This window comes from Bactrocera tryoni, unplaced genomic scaffold (genome assembly GCF_016617805.1).
Source record: "Bactrocera tryoni isolate S06 unplaced genomic scaffold, CSIRO_BtryS06_freeze2 scaffold_11, whole genome shotgun sequence".
Taxonomy (NCBI): domain Eukaryota; kingdom Metazoa; phylum Arthropoda; class Insecta; order Diptera; family Tephritidae; genus Bactrocera; species Bactrocera tryoni.
In genome coordinates this window covers 23,342,024-23,361,920 of record NW_024395824.1, presented here as the reverse complement: position 1 = coordinate 23,361,920, position 19,897 = coordinate 23,342,024, and positions in this window count along the sequence as shown.

Sequence of the window (19,897 nt, the reverse complement as noted above, 5' to 3'; positions counted from 1 at the left end):
AAGAAATCATTTCGGTGAACATTATGAAGACTGCGTTTGGTCGAATCCTAATTGTACAGCTGGTCCAGACACCTGTAATTGCTCATACCTCGAGCGTCTAGATGAGAAAGCCTATAAAATTATGAACACTTACACCAAAATTTATAATCAAATTAGCTGTAAATGTTGTAAATAAATTCCACCTGTAATAACTTACTTTTTTAATAAACCTTTATGTAAATAAAAAACAACTTTTTTTATTTTTATTTTTTATTTTTATTTTTTAATTTTTATTTTTTCAATTATGTAGGCATTACAAAATTGAAAATTCCATTACTAAATGTTAATTGAGCATCACTAAGCCCCCATAGAAGACCCAAGTGTCTTCGATAAAGAGATACGGAAACTGATATGTTTCCCATTGATTTTTCGGTAACATCTATATTATCGAACATCATTTCGATGTCACCATCCAGTTCTATTCTTAAACGAGATAATATTATCTCTTTAATTTTGTTGAGCAGTTCCAAACGCTCATCTTCGTTTTCTAATACCGAAATCCAGCTTGGATTGGTCTCATTCAGCGTCCTCCTGTTTACGTGTCCGCGTAAATGCTTCATGTTTAACAAAATAGCTAGTTTGCATGACTGACATATATATAAGTACACAAATCGCAGCACAGCTAAACTTTTATAACAAAACGATTAAGCATTTGAACTTTTTTTTTTGTTTTTGCTTTTGTGATAAAAACTAGTGTGGGAAATAATGTTTAACCTACTTATGCTTTTGATATAATATAAGCTCGTTGTTTTAAATAATCTTTTTAACTATATTTGTATATGGAATATATTCAAACATTTTATCGTGGATAAGGATGCAATAAGCAGCTGTGTTAGCAGGGACGGATTTGTGAAATTTTAACTCAATCCGAATATCGATGGGGCCGCTTTTAATAGATTCATTTTGATGTGTTACATCTAAAACAATTATTGGAGCAATTTCAACAAATTGATCAGGTGATAAAAGTGGTTGGGGAGTGCGTCCATAGTAACTTTGTTGAAATTTCAAATACATGTCGTATAATAGAGCATACCGATTTCGATCAAATTTAATATTCAGATCATCATATGGATATGTAGTGGAGTTAAGGTGAACTTTAACATTTAATAAGTCGCAATGTTTAAATTTCTTTGCATTTTGAAATCCTAAAAGAATATAGCGAGGTCTTTCATTTTCACCAACCATTTTGACATTCCACAAGATATTCGTGCTTTCCTGTAGGGAGGGGTTATGATAGACATCCCAACTTCTAAACGAAATGTTGAGCGGTTGTTTACTATTAATTGTTCTCAACATAGTTAAGCGATACGAGTCTGACAGTTCAATATGTGGCACTTTCCATATAACATTTAAAAGTTTTAATACAAGTTTTTCATTTGCTGTAGTTGTCATCATAACAGCATCATCTTCTTTAGCTCGTACTAAAATTAGTTCATGTTTACAATTAACAATAATTTTTTCAAAATCTTCAGCAAATCCAAGTAGGGTTTTTAGTGGTATACAAAAATTGAAATGTCCAGTCGTGAGGTTAATATTTTTAAAAGGGCACCACCCTGCATTTTTTAAATTTGTACTCTCAAATACGTTAAGTGATACATAATTTTTCATTTCTGTTGCAATACCCAACTTTCTAGTCCGATCGATTTCTATTCCATTTATTTCATATCGTATTTCCTCAAATAAATAAGTCATACAATTATTTAGCAGCTGCACAGTTTGTGAAATTGATGAATCACTTTTTGATATGAACCCCTCTATGTATAAAATACTCTCACTTGGTAGCACATAGAGGTCTTGATTTTGTATGGGAATCCGAATTTCATCATTGTTTTGAAACGAATGTAAATATGGTATATAGCTATGATAATCCCTTTTTATTATACTATTATCAAAAATGGGTTTGTACAAAACGTTTACTATATCACTCATTTTTTTTTTTTTTTTTTAAATTAAATCCTAGACTTATTAGGAACTCCTTATTCGATGGGGTTAAATCAACAATTTTATTATGAACAAGAGAATTTACCTCTTTGGAGCGTAAATTTTTTGTTTTTGAAGGTAATACCTTTGAGGATGATTGAAAACTATTTACAAAATCTGTATGTAGTGACTTTTTATTAAAAATTATCATTTTTTTTTCTTTATATAGGTTTTAAATGTAGTCTTATTGATATATCTTCTCCACGGAAATTAATAAGTTTTCCCGTTTGATCAACAATTTTAAGAACTAGAGTACTTATTTGACGTGTATTAATCGGTAAATATATTACATTAATAGGTATTTCTATTATTTTATATCCTGGGCTAACTTTAAGTGAAAACTGATGTAGAGTATGCGCAGTTGCTTCATTTATATATGAACCATTGATGATATTACATTCAACAGATATTGTGTTTACTCTTGTTATATCCACTGGATTATCAGAGTAATGAACAATTTTTGGCTCCAATACTCTTTTAGTGAATCCTAGTAATGGACCAATTGAGCATTCTTTATTAAAATTCACTTCTTCATTATTACTCATGATTTCAGTTTGAAATGTATTCAGATTAGCCTTTATATCAATAAACCCTTTATTAAAAGGTTCATATTTGTTGGTTATTGTCTCAACTATATCATCCAATTCATATGTTCCAATAGGTATCTCAAGAACCATATTTCCAATGTGAAACAAATTGTTTTCTTTGTCCACATTTGGAATTGTATTATACGAGTCGAAACTAATTAACCCGAAAACATAATCTTGTGGCAATTCTATAGGAGGAAAATAATTTGCAACCAATATAGATGAATTACCATTTACTGTTAATGTAATCGACATGATGATGATGATAGGTTATCATTAAAAACTCAACTGAAACAATTTTTTAAAATATTGTTATATTTATTTATTTATTTATTAATTTTTTTTAATTTAAGTCATTAACATCCACCCAGGAATTGTGGTCAGAAGAGAATCCCAACCATTTAACATAAACTCTATTGTTTCGACGTTTCAAAACTTTTTCAACTAAATATACATGAGGGTGTTTAGTTTTCATTAGTTCATATTCGTAAAATCCACCTTTGATGACATTTCCTTGATAGTCTTCAAGTATATACGTTGTAGGGTTTGTGTTTTTAATTGATTTGATTTTAAAAACTTCAGTTGTCCAATTTGGTGTATATCCTTTTTCAAATACATGTTTATATTTACTTATTCTAACCTCATCATTTATTTTAAATTTTGGTCTATGAAAAACCTTCAAATTGTTGTATGCAGTGTCCAATAAATGTTGTTCATTCGAGGAATTTACCTCATTTGGAGTCATTCTGATAGTCCTATGAATAGTATTATTGTAATCATTAATTAAATTTTTATAGATATCAATCCATTTATAGGTTCCTCGAAAACTAAACTCTTTCCACATCATTCCTTTTAATGTTCTATTGAATCGCTCTATTATAGATGCTTTTAATGAAGAAAATGTTGAATAATGATTGATATTTTTTCTTTGTAGTAATCTCTTAAAATTAGTATTATAAAATTCCTTTCCATCATCTGTTTGCAGGTTTTTCGGTATTCGATTGCTTGAGTTTAAAATCTTAACCATTGCATTTGTAACATTTTCTTTAGTTTTATCTTTGACTGCTTCGGCCCATGCTTTTTTGGAAAATGTATCGATTACAGTTAAAAGATATTTGTATTGTTTATTACTACTTGAATACTGAATCATTACCACCAAGTCAGCTTGCCATAAATCATCGATTCCTTTTATAATAACATGTCGTCGTTTAAAATTTTTTCTAGCTTGTTTATGTAACTCTTCTACAATAGCTCTTTTGTTATTCATTTTTTGCTAATCCTTTTATAGTAGGGAACTTTATTTTTAACACTTCAACGTCTTTTTCAGTAGGATGTTGTTTCGATACAACGAAACGCATCAAATAATCCTCAATAGTTAATAAACAGTTGTTTATATTATCTAAATATTCTCCACATGCACTCTTTATTCGTTGGTCTATTAGAGTCTCAATTATGGATACATCATTTTTAATACTATTATTCAAGATGGTATTAATTTCTCTAATTTGATGTTCTAATTTGGTTTTCATTTTATTCAGCATGTCTAAAAAGTATACTTTCGAAATGGCATCATCGTCTCCTATGGGAGCAGCTAGGTTAATTATTATTTTCTTGTTTAAATTCAGATTTTTATTTCGATCTAGCATTGTTTTCCCACTTGACCTACTAGAGTCTAAAGAGAAATGTCCAAATTTATTTATACTCATATTATTTAATAATATTTGCTTCTCGTAACTCTTCAATAATAGATATAATTTCGTTTTGATGGTTATTGTGACCGACACTTGTTGAAGATATAAGCAATCTCAATCTATCCACCAACTCATTAGGGTTATCCCAATATTGATAAATATTTTTACGACAGTCGATTGACTTCAATAAACCTCTACCCCTTATGAAAGAGTGTGGAATATAATTGATCAATTTTCTGATAATGTTTAGATATTTAAAGGATTTTGTTCCCTTAATTTGACTATCTGGCTTATAATTACGTCTGTGAGCACTTGTATCTAATAAAATCTGTCGATAAGTCATCAAATCACGCTTCTTATAATGTTGTGGTTTTTTATGAAATATTAACTCAAACAGACCTTGTGTCATTTTCCATTTATCCTTACCGATCTGTATAACATCTTTGGAAATAAGTTTTATTGGTTTGACTCCAAATCGCCATCGACCATTTGAATCTCTAATCGGTCCATACAATGTATCAAACGTTTTTAAATTTTTAAGTAATCTTATATTTTGTAATAATGAATTGGGTTGATTAGGCTTAACTCGTTTATAGTCTTCATTTAATTGATTTTTACTCTTACGTTTTACATGCTTGTCTCTTTTCCACAGATCAGGATCTTCTTCAATTCTTCTTCTTAAAATATCTTGATCAGTCAGAGGAGTAGTATTATTATTATCATTACATAATTCACTTCGATTTTGGGTTTCTACAGCCTTGTTTAACAATTGTTCATCGTCTGGTTTTTTAGGAATATATGGTTCTGTTCGGTGAGGATTATTCATATAATTTATTTTTTGTCTAACACCAACAACATTATCTAATTTTTGTTTTTTTTCAAAATTTTGTTTGTTAATGATATCAATAGATTTTCGCTTTTTAGTTTTCATTACATTGCTTTGTACAGCTCTCTTTAGTAATTCATCATCATGAGGTTTAGGATGAATATATGATGTTGGCCTTTCACAATCTTTCATAAAATTTATTTTTCGTCTAACACTATTAAAATTAACTGGTTTTGTTTTTTTATCAAAACATTGCTCATTATCGATATCAACAGTAGTTTTTCGCTTCTTCTTTTTACATTTCTTCATCATTTGCTTCTTAACAATCTCTTTCCGAGAACTATCTGTAGAATATTCAAAATCTGAGGTATTCGAAAAAATGTTTTCTTTACTCTCAAGATCATTAACATTCACATCATTCAATGCATCAATTTCCATATCTTTGCTTTCTTTTACTCTTTCCGGTTGCCAAGTTACAATATCACCATTATAATTAGTAACATTATTTTTATTATTATTAGAGGTTTTCAAATTACCAACCAATTCATTTAATGGTTTTGAGATGGGTTTAAATGTTTCTTCCAACAAGTTCATTCTATCCAATTCTCCCAATTTCATTCTTTGAATTTTTTCTTTTAATACTTTTCTGGTCTTAGCAAGATTTGCTAATATAGTCATTTGATTATTGGACATGATCTTTAGCGAATGAGATAAAAATCTGTTTCCTATCAGCTGAGTATCTGATAAGGATCTGGTGTGGTGTATGCTTTTTATAGATGTTTTATATTTGTATAAAATTGTCAAATCCTCTTCGATAGCGACCCTTGTTTATAGGATCATCTTTACTTATAACAACAAAGCCGTATTTATTTATCCAAGACTCAGCGCACATTTTTAAAAATGTCTTGTATAACATATCTCCAATAACATGATCATTATAGATATGTTTAAGATTCATTTCATCTTGTTTGAATACAATAATCATGTTTGCATTATCACGAATTAAGTGTTTAGGAATTTTTGTATAAGTTTGACATAAATAAAAGGAATCAATATTTTTATGACGACCCATACAAAAATAATCTCGTATTGTACTTTGTTTTCCACATATTACATCATCGAATATAAAAATAGAATCCGGTTTGGCTTCAGTGGGCTTGATAACATCAATGTTTTCACTAAATGTATAAAGATTTATTCCTTTTATCGGTTCTATAAGCCTTTTTAGATAGATATATTTCGGTTGATATAATGATTTTGAATAAATGTATATATTTCGGAAATTAAGCCCGTTAGGACTTTCAATTAAACTGAGCATAACATTAGTTTTTCCACAATTTGATGGTCCCACAATCAGCGCTCGTATGGAATTTGGTAAAAGGGAACTATGTCTACTAACATTTTTAACATTTATATAATTGTCAGCGTTATTAACCTTGAGTTGAAGACGTTGTTTAACAACTTTCATTTTGTTTACTAGACCTATAGCGATATAAACCATTGCTTTTATAATAATGATCTCATTTAATTATAACTCACTCAATGGGACTAATACATAAAAAGAATGGGGAGGGTCTTGTAAATAGTTTGATTAATTCTTTACCTATTGAACTTCATTTACCCGGATATCAATTTTGTGGACCGGGAACAAAACTCCGACAGCGGTTAGAAAGAGGAGATAAAGGTATAAATCTTTTAGATGCAGCCTGCAGAGAACACGATATTACATATTCACAAGCGAAAGATATAAATATCAGACATCAAGCTGATAAAGTTTTATCTGAAAAAGCCTGGCAACGTGTTACATCTAAGGATAGTGATTTCAAAGAACGAGTAAACGCTTGGCTCGTAACAAATGCAATGAAGGTAAAACACAAATTTGGAATGGGTATTAAAAATAAGAAAATAAATACATCCAAATGTAAAAAACGTAAAAAGATGAAACCCCGTAAAGTGCCATCAAACAAAATATTTTTGAGGGCAGTTAAAAATGGTATTAACATGCTTAACAAAAAGAAGCCACAGTCATTTAATGAGGCTTATAACATTTCTCAAAATGCTATAAAGTCTAGCTTTAAAAATAAAAAAGTTAACATACCGAGAATAATTCCAGTCCCAAAAATTGGTGGGATTTTACCACTGCTTCCTATTTTAACAGCGTTAGGCGCACTTGGTGGTATAGCATCTGGTGGATCAGCCATAGCCAAAGTATTGAATGATATTAGGAATGGAAAGGAGCAATTGGCCGAGGCTAGCCGTCATAATAGATATATGGAATCAATCGCTATGGGGAAGGGTTTATTCCTCAAGCCTTATAAAAGAGGATATGGGTTATATTTACGACCCTATCCAAAAAACTAGTAAAAAAGCTACCCAAAAGACCGTTAACAGACGTAGATTTAATGAAATATGGTAAACATCTTAAAAATTTTAGGGGAATTTTTATGCGAAACTCATTACCGAAGAAAACAAAATCTCAAGAATGTGGAATTCTTAATTTAGATGATACTGATGGTCCTGGAACTCATTGGGTAGCATACTATAAAAACAAAAATTATAAAGAATATTTTGATAGTTTTGGTAATTTACAGCCGCCGATAGAACTAATCAATTACCTGAAGCCACCAATATATTACAATTATGAGCAGAAACAAAAATATAACACAGTAATATGTGGGCAATTATGTTTAAAATTTTTATTTAATAAAAAATAAGTAATATAAAATATAAATTGTTTTTTTTTTTTTGTATTACAATAATAAAATAATATTATAATGTTTTGAAATGACCATAAGCATAAGTATCAATATGATTTTCCCGTACAATTCGCTTATCATCTACATTGCTTAGAGCTACTTTACAAATATTTTGGGTATAAATCGTATGCAGCTTAGATCTAAATGTATACATTGATGCATTATATACTTTATTTTCTAACAGACATTTTTTAAAATCATTTAAGCTCAATGTAGAAGTTACACACTTTTTTATTCCCTTAATTTTCTTAGTTTCATTTACATCATTATCAATTCTAAATGAATACATTTTCGCTCTTAACCCAATAAATTCTTTTATCAACTTTCCATTACATTCATCCTTCATCATACCTAAAACCTTCTTATTCAATCGAGGAAAATTAAAAATATTTTCTATTGGATATGAAGAAGTATCAAAAAATTTTGAAATATCATTACGAATATCATTATAAAAGTCATCAGTTTGAATATCATAAATGAATGAATCAGTATCCATATAATTCAAGGTAATATTATTTTTATATTTCTCTTTGATATAATCATAATGGAAACTATACATTTTAAATTTAGAAAGTTCTAAAACGGAAAAACCAATATATATCGGTTTGTTGTACAGAACTGATACTTGTTTCAATTGAATCGCTAATAAATTATCAGAAAATTTGCTCAGACTATGGAAATTGGGTTTAGCTATTAAGGCTCTAGCACCTAATCTTTTCCTGCCTCTTCCACCAATATTAGTATTTTCCCAATTTTGTACTAATTTAACATCTACTCTTTTATTTACATTTTCCATAGTTTTCCCATACACCGCATTATTTAATAATTTAAAAAAATTTTCTTCAAACTTATTTGCTGCTAATGTTCTATGATAATTATTTAAATCAATATATTTTTTTAACCAATCCGATTGATTAAATTGTAGAATTCTATGAATTTTCTTCAATACAAGACCATGTTTAATACACTGTTGTAAACTTTTATAATGAATTATATATTTTACCTTGTTTCCCAAATCACCAATCAACTTTGAATTTTTCATTGATCCAATTTTTTTATTTTCGAAACACAATGGGAAGTCATTATGAATATTGTGAGTGGTTATAGGATAATCTAAATCTACTTCTAATATGTAGCCAACTAAAGAATCTTCTGGTATACTAAAAACATTAAAATCATCTACGTTTTCAACCCATTCAAAATTGCTATGGGGAAGATTGTGTGACATAGCATAACCATATAAATTATTAACATCTAAATAAATTATAAAATTTGAAGGCTTAGTCGCATTGTAATCACTTAAATATTTATTGTTAGCTACTGAATGCCGTTTACAACATTGAACAATACCTCCCCTAATACCGGACAAAATAAAATTATGCATGTTTTCATCAGTAAACAATTCTAATTCTGTTCTAGTTATTTTGAGCATTGCATCCCAAGATAATCCTGGAGATGTATAATATTGGCATGGATCTAGTCGATAAATTCCTTTACATAATTTTCTAAAATTTTCAAAAATGTCACTGAGGAGTAGCACATCTACTTTTAGATATAATAATAAATAATCTAATAAATTGGAACAATTGAATGTTGTCCAAACATTTTGAGCATATTGATAATCTTCGATACTACATGATTCATTTGATAATTTATTAAAGAAATGTGAACGAGCAGGTAATTGTGTTTCGTTGAGACATGTTTCTGAATCTAAGTAGTCATATGGGAAAATACCTTTACGTTTCATTAAATCAAAATGGTGATCGTTAGGGAAAAAAGTCTTTGTAATTTCTAAATCATTATTATTTAAATTCTTAGCTAAACTGTCTAAACTAGAAGGCATGAATCGGAAAGAATCTAAAAACCTAAGTTCAATTGTATCTTTATCATTAATATATATTCTCTTTGATATCGAAATGTACAACTCTTTGTTTAAGGGGATAATATTTATATCTCCCTTAACAGATGACAATTCTTTAATAAATAGATGGCAATCATATTTCGATAAATTATGAAAAAATATTGGAATAAAATTTGCTATCTGATATTCCAAATTACATTTTTTATGTGCCGGACCTCTATATTCACCAGTTAAATGACAATGGTCTGCTACCCTATCACTTAATATAAGTTCCATTCCACAAATATGACAAACTATATCCTCTCTTTGACGTCTAAGTTGGTCGACAGTTAATGGATGCATTCCAACTATTTTATTCAAAAACTGGTGATAAATATCGATAACGTCATCGAAAATATTTTTAAAAAAATGTTTTGAAGCATCAACACCGCTATATATTTTGAAACGATTAAGATGATTATTATATGAGCACTTAATAAAATAACAATAGGCATAAGGAATATGCTCTTGCACACATTGAGTCCTACTAGAATTTTGAATATCTATTGGTTTTAAAATACATTCGAAATCTGCATATATAGTAAATGGTACATCTATTTGTTTTTTGAAATTTTCAAATTTTAATATTTTTTTTTCAGGTGAAGGCATCCGTGTCACAATTTTTCTACAATGCATTTTATGGATAGCTAATTTTTCTTCCTCATAAAAATGTATTAGACATGAATTACAAAAATATAATTTATGCATATTTCTTGTAACTTGAGAACTAAGTAATCTACTTAAATTTTGTATCCAAACATAATGACTTTCATTGAAATCATCACTATATAAAGAAATAAGATTAACATGATGTGATTTTTCTTCTTTCGTTAAATAAAAGGGTCCTACTAACAAATTGTCTTCTATACCAAACACATTTACACTAATATTTGGATTATTTGCTTCAAATATTTTTATATCCTTTATTTGTAATGGAAAATTTAAATTTTTAAAATTTACTACTATATCATTATTTAAAGCTATAATGGAATCTTAAATATTTCTAATGTTATATGAAGAACACCTTTGTCTATTTATTGAGGGTTGGTAAAGAGATGAAATTATGGCCCACTTAAAGCAATATACATATATCATTGTTAACAATATTTATACATGCTTCTTTATCTACAATTATTTTTGGTAGTGGTATATATAACGGCCCTCTAATTGGTTGATATTTATTTATGTTTACTTCTAGATGAATAATTTCACTTAGACTCCAACCACTATCTCGTTCTTGAAATGTGTTAATTTTTTCAATCAATTTAGCACATTTTTCTTTAATTATATCAATAACATTATTGTTCTCCATAAATGCTTCAGTCATTACAGTTTGATGTGACATTATAGCAAATTCTTCAATATTTTCTTTTATTTGAATATATTTACAAAATAGTTCAAAGTTAAATTTGATGCTTTCATGCTTTTCTATAGATTTCTGTAAAAGCTCAGATAATTCATTTAGATGTTTTTCAAAAAAATTTTCAACAATTAAATCATTGGGTTGATTGTTTTCTATAACGTATGTTTCAATACGATTAGTAAACATACTATTAATACATTTAATATTATTATTATTACTATTTACACTAAACATACAATTCTTTTTATGCATGTTTGTTCTCACATGTGCTACCCATAAATTTTCTTTTACTTGAATTTTACATTGCTCACAAAAAGTTTTTTCTTTTTTTGATTCTTGATGTTTAATTGTAATATGCTTTTCTAAACTCCTTTTGTGAGTATAACTCTTTTCACAAAAACTACACGGATACATTTTAATTTTTTTATTCTGTATGAAATTCAAATGATGGGGAAATAAATTTTTCACAAGGTTTAACTAGTTCTATATAAAATGTATTACTATTTAACGCATCAATAGTTGAATCCTCTAAAGCGTTGCAGGAATCCGGAAGAAAAAGAACACTATCATCTAGTTCTATCATTACCTACTCCCCAAACTTTGTCTTCACCCTAATAGCTTTTATTATTTTGAAATTTTTATGAATTGGTAAATCAATTACCTTCAGTATTGGTTTTCGGACTCTTTCCCTAGAAACTGATTTCAAGTCTTTAAGAGCTCGATTCATAATTTATACTTAATTTATATCCTTAAGTGGACAAAGTAGAAAAGTAGCGATATAGAAATATATTAGCTTATTACCCTTTGGTGATTGAAAATTAGGATTAATTTTAGATCCTTACATGGAACAAGAGTTGCTTTTAACAATTTAAATCTATAAAAAATCGATACATTAGAAAAGGTGTTGTATAAATATATTATCTTATTTTTTCACTATATTACCTTTTACTGAGTGGTTGGTGTTGCTATTTAAAATTTTTTTTATCGCACGGGAAACAAGAGTCACTTCACAAAATTCACTAAATGTTTTCACTGAAAGGGTGTCTAATTTATATTTATTGAGACAAGTAGTCTTATCATATATATATATATATATATTATATATATTTATATATATATATATGAAAGTGTCTATCAGTAAATATTTTGCGGTTTTATAGTTCTGTCTATCAGTAAATATTTTGCGGTTTTATAGTTCTGTCTATCAGTAAATATTTTGTGGTTTTATACATCTGTCTATTAGTAAATATTTTGCGGTTTTATAGTTCTACAAACTGCAAGTTGCACACTTTTTCTAGTATGGGAACATATTTTATAATTTAGTATTAAGGAGACACTACTATTAAAAGGTACAAAAAAAATAAAATAAAATGTCTTTCCCGAAAAATTTAGAAAACTTTTTAAGAAAATATAACGACTTAATTGATAATGAGCATCAAATATTTTTTTATTCCATGCTAAATGAATTGCGACCATGTTTATCCGAGCCATTTATATATTCACCGAATGGTTTACATAAGAAAAATTGTCCTTTTGCGGATAATTCATACAAGGAAATCGTAGATATATGTAATTGTATTTCACTCTATTCCCGATATAAAACATTGAAAAAAATTTATAATTTATATGCTGCCATGTTTAAGGAGTCAAGATGGTAGAAAACAAATGTGTGATAAAGAAAACACATTTTCAAAATGATAAAGAAACCACATTTTAAAAAATAATTTCGAAATGTGACTCAAAAAGATATAAATATGAATTTTACTTTTAATAATCCAATTGTACTAAAATATTTACGGGAGACACACATCAACGTGGAGAATTATGGATTCAATCTTTGAGAACGAACAACAAATAATTAATTTTGAGTTTAATCAAGACGAATTTGATAAGATCCTACAAAATTTAAATGAAGAAGGAGTTTACAAGCAGCTTCAAGAACTAGGAGAGCCCGTCAAATCCCAACAAGGTACCATCGAAGGGAAAACTCAGATACTAAATAAACGTAAGAGACAACGACATTCAAAGTTAATACAACCTGAGCGATCTGAACAAAAAGCCACTCAATCAAGAGCTATTCCAGGAAATGTAAATAATTGTATTGATGTTTGTGAACCAAAATTAGTAGCAGCTGTTCCTATAAATGAAGTTTAAAACACAAAGGGTTTACTACATGTAGGAAAAATTGATTTAAATAGTAAGAGTGGAAACGTCCCCTCATTTGAAGTCAATTTCAAAAATGATGGGGATATTCAGAAATTAAAATTTTTAATACATCAATGGTTTTATGATGAATTTTCTAAGGGGGATGATATTTATTTGGAAGACAATCAAACTTCAATAAAAACCAATAGTATTTGGTGTGATGTTGAATGGATCCGTGAAGATAAACTTCTAAGTGAGTTGTTAGGACTTGTATATGCATATAAAGATGTTGGTGGATTTACTCGCATTAAGCACGTGAAAAAAAGTTTATATGCATTCATTAAATTTAGACAAAACAAATGTTTTATTTATAAGTGTACAAATGTTTTAAATTTGAAATAAACATAAAACAAGCAATTAAAACAATATTTTTTCTTTTATTATCTTCAATTTATCGAAATTTACAGAGATTCGAAATTGTGTCCCATATGTAGCACAACCGGCGTCTCCCTTAAATGCTAATGCATTGACCACGAATTCGCCATATGATCTTTCCTTTTCGAATTTCCTGAGAGCTGCGCTGGTTTCTATTCGAAAGCTATATTCCATTCGCTCCTCAAGGAGTTGAAGTATGAAGTACTCGCACAGTATTTTCAGTTCTGATGCCCAAATATCATTACTATTCCAATGTGTACGAATGATGTTATTTCGCGCTTGTTCACTGTACGAATATCGAGTATCTAAGAATGGAGATAAAACTCCAACTTCCTCCGGAGTAATATAATCCAGAATAACAAAAACATTTTCCTCACAAAACAAATTAAATGCTGAACTAGGCATTTTAAGTAAAACCCTTGGGTATTGTGTTAGAAAAATTAGTAAAAACAAAATGTAAACATAAAATTATAAGCAGTTTTATACATTTCCAAAAGCAAAATTATACTCTTGTGGTTAAAAATGTCTTATCTTCCATAAGCAAAATTTTTCATAAGCAAAAAAAAAAAAAATATATATATATATATATGTGTGTGTGATTTCATGAAATTCTCACACGCTGCATGTGCCAATTGTGGTTTTGCGGTTTTGTGGTTTTGTGGTTTTGCGGTTTTCTTCATCTTACTCAAGTTAGCATAAAGCCAAAACGGCAGTGCATTTGGAAAAAATTCCACAATTTTACATTTAGGTATAAAACCGATTTTCCTGCATTTAAACATTTAGCAATCCATATCGAGTTGATTCAAATCATTAACGTCACATATTCAAGTTAATTAACCTTCGTCATCTTACAGAAGTTGGCATAAAGCCAAAACGGCAGTGCATTTGGAAAAATTCCACAATTTTACATTTAGGTATAAAACCGATTTTCTTGCATATACACATTTGGCAATCTATGTCGAATGGCTTCAAATCATTAGCTTCACATATTAAAGTTAATTAACCTTCTTCATCTTACAGAAGTTGGCATAAAGCCAAAACGGCAGTGCATTTGGAAAAATTCCACAATTTTACATTTAGGTATAAAACCGATTTTCTTGCATATGCACGTTTGGCAATCTATGTGGAATGGCTTCAAATCATTAGCTTCACATAATTAAGTTAATTAACCTTCTTCATCTTACTGAAGTTAGCATAAAGCCATAACGGCAGTGCATTTGGAAAAATTCCACAACTTTACATTTAGGTATAAAACCGATTTTCTCGCATGTACATATTTAGAAATCCATATCGAGTTGATCCAAATCATTAACGTCACATATTTAAGTCAATTAACCTTCTTCATCTTACTAAAGTTGGCATAAAGCCAAAACGGCAGTGCATTTGGAAAAATACAGAATTTTACATTTAGGTATAGAACCGATTTTCTTGAATGTACACATTTGACAATCTATGTCGAATGGCTTTAAATTATTAGCTTCACAAACTAAAGTTAAATAACTTTCTTTATCCTACTAAGGTTGACATAAAGCCAAAACGGCAGTGCATTTGGAAAAATTCCACAATTTTACATTTAGGTATAAAACCGATTTTCTTGTATATACACATTTAGCAGTCGATATTGAGTTGCTTCAAATCATTAACATCAAATATTTAAGATAATTAACATTCTTCATCTTGCTGAAGTTGGCATAAAGCCATAACGGCAGTGCAGTTGGAAAAATTCGACAATCTTATATTCAGGTATAAATTCGATTTACTTGTATATACACATTTAGCAGTCGATATTGAGTTGCTTCAAATCATTAACATCAAATAAAACCATTAGCTTCACATATTAAAGTTAATTAACCTTCTTCATCTTACTGAAGTTGGCATAAAGCCAAAACGGCAGTGCATTTGGAAAAATTCCACAATTTTACATTTAGGTATAAAACCGATTTTCTTGTATATACACATTTAGCAGTCGATATTGAGTTGCTTCAAATCATTAACTTCACATATTAAAGTTAATTAACCTTCTTCATCTTACTGAAGTTGACATAAAGCCATAACGGCAGTGCATTTGGAAAAAATTCCATAATTTTACATTTAGGTATAAAACCGATTTTCTTGCATTTAAACATTTAGCAATCCATATCGAGTTGATTCAAATCATTAACTTCACATATTAAAGTTAATTAACCTTCTTCATCTTACAGAAGTTGGCATAAAGCCAAAACAACAGTGCATTTGGAAAAATTCCACAATTTTACATTTAGGTATAAAACCGATTTTCTTGCATATACACATTCGGCAATATATGTCGAATGGCTTCAAATCATTAGCTTCACATATTAAAGTTAATTAACCTTCTTCATCTTACAGAAGTTAGCTTAAAGCCAAAACGGCAGTGCATTTGGAAAAATTCCACAATTTTACATTTAGGTATAAAACCGATTTTCTTGCATATACACATTTGGCAATCCATATCGAGTTGATTCAAATCAATAACGTCACATATTCAAATTAATTAACCTTCGTCATATTACAGAAGTTGGCATAAAACCAAAACGGCAGTGCATTTGGAAAAAAATCCATAATTTTACATTTAGGTATAAAACCGATTTTCTTGCATATACACATTTGGCAATCTATGTCCAATGGCTTCAAATCATTAGCTTCACATATTAAAGTTAATTAACCTTCTTCATCTTACTGAAGTTGGAATAAAGCAAAACGGCAGTGAATTTAGAAAATTCCAGAATTTTTCATTTAGGTATAAAACCGATTTTCTTTCATGTACACATTTAGAAATCCATATCAAGTTGCCTCAAATCATTAGCTTAACATATTAAATTTAATTAACTTTCTTCATCTTACTAAAGTTGGCATAAAGCCAAAACGGCAGTGCATTTGGAAAAATTCCACAATTTTACATTTAGGTATAAAACCGATTTTCCTGCATTTAAATATTTAGCAATCCATATCGAGTTGATTTAAATCATTAACGTCACATATTCAAATTAATTAACCTTCGTCATCTTACAGAAGTTGGCATAAAGCCAAAACGGCAGTGCATTTGGAAAAATTCCACAATTTTACATTTAGGTATAAAACCGATTTTCTTGCATATACACATTTGGCAATCTATGTCGAATGGCTTCAAATCATTAGCTTCACATATTAAAGTTAACTAACCTTCTTCATCTTACAGAAGTTGGCATAAAGCCAAAACGGCAGTGCATTTGGAAAAATTCCACAATTTTACATTTAGGTATAAAACCGATTTTCTTGCATGTACACATTTAGAAATCCATATCAAGTTGCTTCAAATCATTAGCTTCACATAGTAAAGTTAATTAACCTTCTTCATCTTACTGAAGTTGGCATAAAGCCAAAACGGCAGTGCATTTGGAAAAATTCCACAATTTTACATTTAGGTATAAAACCGATTTTCTTGCATATACACATTTAGAAATCCACATCGAATTGCTTCAAATCATTAGCTTCACATATTAAAGTTAATTAACCTTCTTCATCTTACTGAAGTTGGCATAAAGCCAAAACGGCAGTGCATTTGGAAAAATTCCACAATTTTACATTTAGGTATAAAACCGATTTTCTTGCATGTACACATTTAGAAATCCATATCAAGTTGCTTCAAATTATTAAATTCACATATTAAAGTTAATTAATCTTCTTCATCTTACTGAATTTGGCATAAAGCCAAAACGGAAGTGCATTTGGAAAAATTCCACAATTTTACATTTAGGTATAAAACCGACTTTCTTGCATGTACACATTTAGAAATCCATATCAAGTTGCTTCAAATCATTAGCTTCACATATTAAAGTTAATTAACCTTCTTTATCTTACTGAAGTTGGCATAAAGCCAAAACGGCAGTGCATTTGGAAAAAATTCCACAATTTTACATTTAGATATAAAACCGGGTTTCCAGCATTTAAACATTTAGCAATCCATATCGAGTTGCTTCAAATCATTAGCTTAACATATTAAAGTTAATTAACCTTCGTCATCTTACTGAAGTTGGCATAAAGCCAAAACGGCCGTGCATTTGGAAAAATTCCACAATTTTACATTTAGGTATAAAACCGATTTTCTTGCATATACACATTTGGCAATCTATGTCGAATGGCTTCAAATCATTAGCTTCACATATTAAAGTTAATTAACCTTCTTCATCTTACAGAAGTTAACATAAAGCCAAAACGGCAGTGCATTTGGAAAATTCCAGACATTTACATTTAGGTATAAAACCGATTTTCTTGCATGTACACTAGGGTGATTCACAAAAAAAAATTTTTTTTTCAATTGGCACTCGCAAAAATAGGTTCCTAGACACCTTTAAGAAAGCCTCTCCAAATATGAGTTTTTAATTGTAACGGGAAGGTCCTCCGCCTAACGGTTTTTTATTTTTTCTTATTATCAGATAGAAAAATTTATATCTCGCTTCCAACTACTTGAAAAAATATCTTGTTAATTAAGTTTTGTAGGAAATTGAATGCTCTAAAATATGGTCTCGTATGATTTTTTCGTAAACCCAACCGTTTAAAAGATATGAACAGTTAAATTTTGATTATTTTGGGAAAATTTTTTATTTCTTATGAATTTTATAACTCAATGAAAAAAAAATTATTATGAATAGATTTTTGGAGACGTTTTCTTAGAGGTGTCTAGGAACCTATTTTTCAGAGTACCAAACGAAAAAAAAAATGTTATTTGATCCACCCTAATATGCATTGCTGTTTGACGATGAATATCTCGAAAACGCTTAACTTAATAGAAAAATCATAGTAGACAATTTTTATAGAGCAGTAAATTTCTTACAAAACTATGTGTTTCATCATTCATAATAATTTTTATACTCTCGCAACAATGTTGCTAACGAGAGTATTATAGTTTTGTTCACATAACGGTTGTTTGTAAGTCCTAAAACTAAAAGAGTCAGATATAGGGTTATATATACCAAAGTGATCAAGGCGACGAGTAGAGTCGAAATCCGGATGTCTGTATGTCCGTCCGTCCGTCTGTCTGTCAGTCTGTCCGTCCGCCCGTGCAAGCTGTAACTTGAGTAAAAATTGAGATATCATGATGAAACTTGGTACACGTATTCCTTGGCTCCATAAGAAGGTTAAGTTCGAAGATGGGCAAAATCGGCCCACTGCCACGCCCACAAAATGGCGGAAACCGAAAACCTATAAAGTGTCATAACTAAGCCATAAATAAATATATTAAAGTGAAATTTGGCACAAAGGATCGCATTAGGGAGGGGCATATTTGGACACAATTGTTTTGGAAAAGTGGGCGTGGCCCCGCCCCCTACTAAGTTTTTTGTACATTTCTCGGAAACTACTATAGCTATGTCAACCAAAGTCTACAGAGTCGTTTCCTTCAGGCATTTCCATATACAGTTCAAAAATGGAAGAAATCGGATAATAACCACGCCCACCTCCCATACAAAGGTTATGTTCAAAATCACTAAAAGTGCGTTAACCGACTAATAAAAACGTCAGAAACACTAAATTTTACGGAAGAAGTGGCAGAAGGAAGCTGCACCCAGGCTTTTTTTAAAAATTGAAAATGGGCGTGGCGCCGCCCACTTATGGACCAAGAACCATATCTCAGGAGCTACTAGACCGATTTCAATGAAATTCGGTATATAATATTTTCTTAACACCCTGATGACATGTACGAAATATGGGTGAAATCGGTTCACAACCACCCCTTCTTCCCATATAACGCTATTTGAATTCCATCTGGTGCCTTCTCTGTATAATATGTATATACATTAGGAACCAATGATGATAGCGGAATAAAACTTTACACAAATACGGTATTTGAAAAATATGTAAATGACGTATTATGAAATCTCGATTATCACTTTACCTTGCGAGAGTATAAAATGTTCGGTGACACCCGAACTTAGCCCTTCCTTACTTGTTTTTCATTGAGTTATAAAATTAATAAGAAATAAAGAATTTTTCCAAAAATAGTCAAATTTCAACCGTTAATATCTTTTAAACGGTTAGGTTTACGAAAAAATCTTAAGAGACCATATTTTAGAGCATTCAATTTCCTACAAAACCTAATTAACAAGATATTTTTTCAAGTAGTTGGAAGCGAGATATAAATTTTTCTATTTGATAATAAGAAAAAATAGAAAACCGTTAG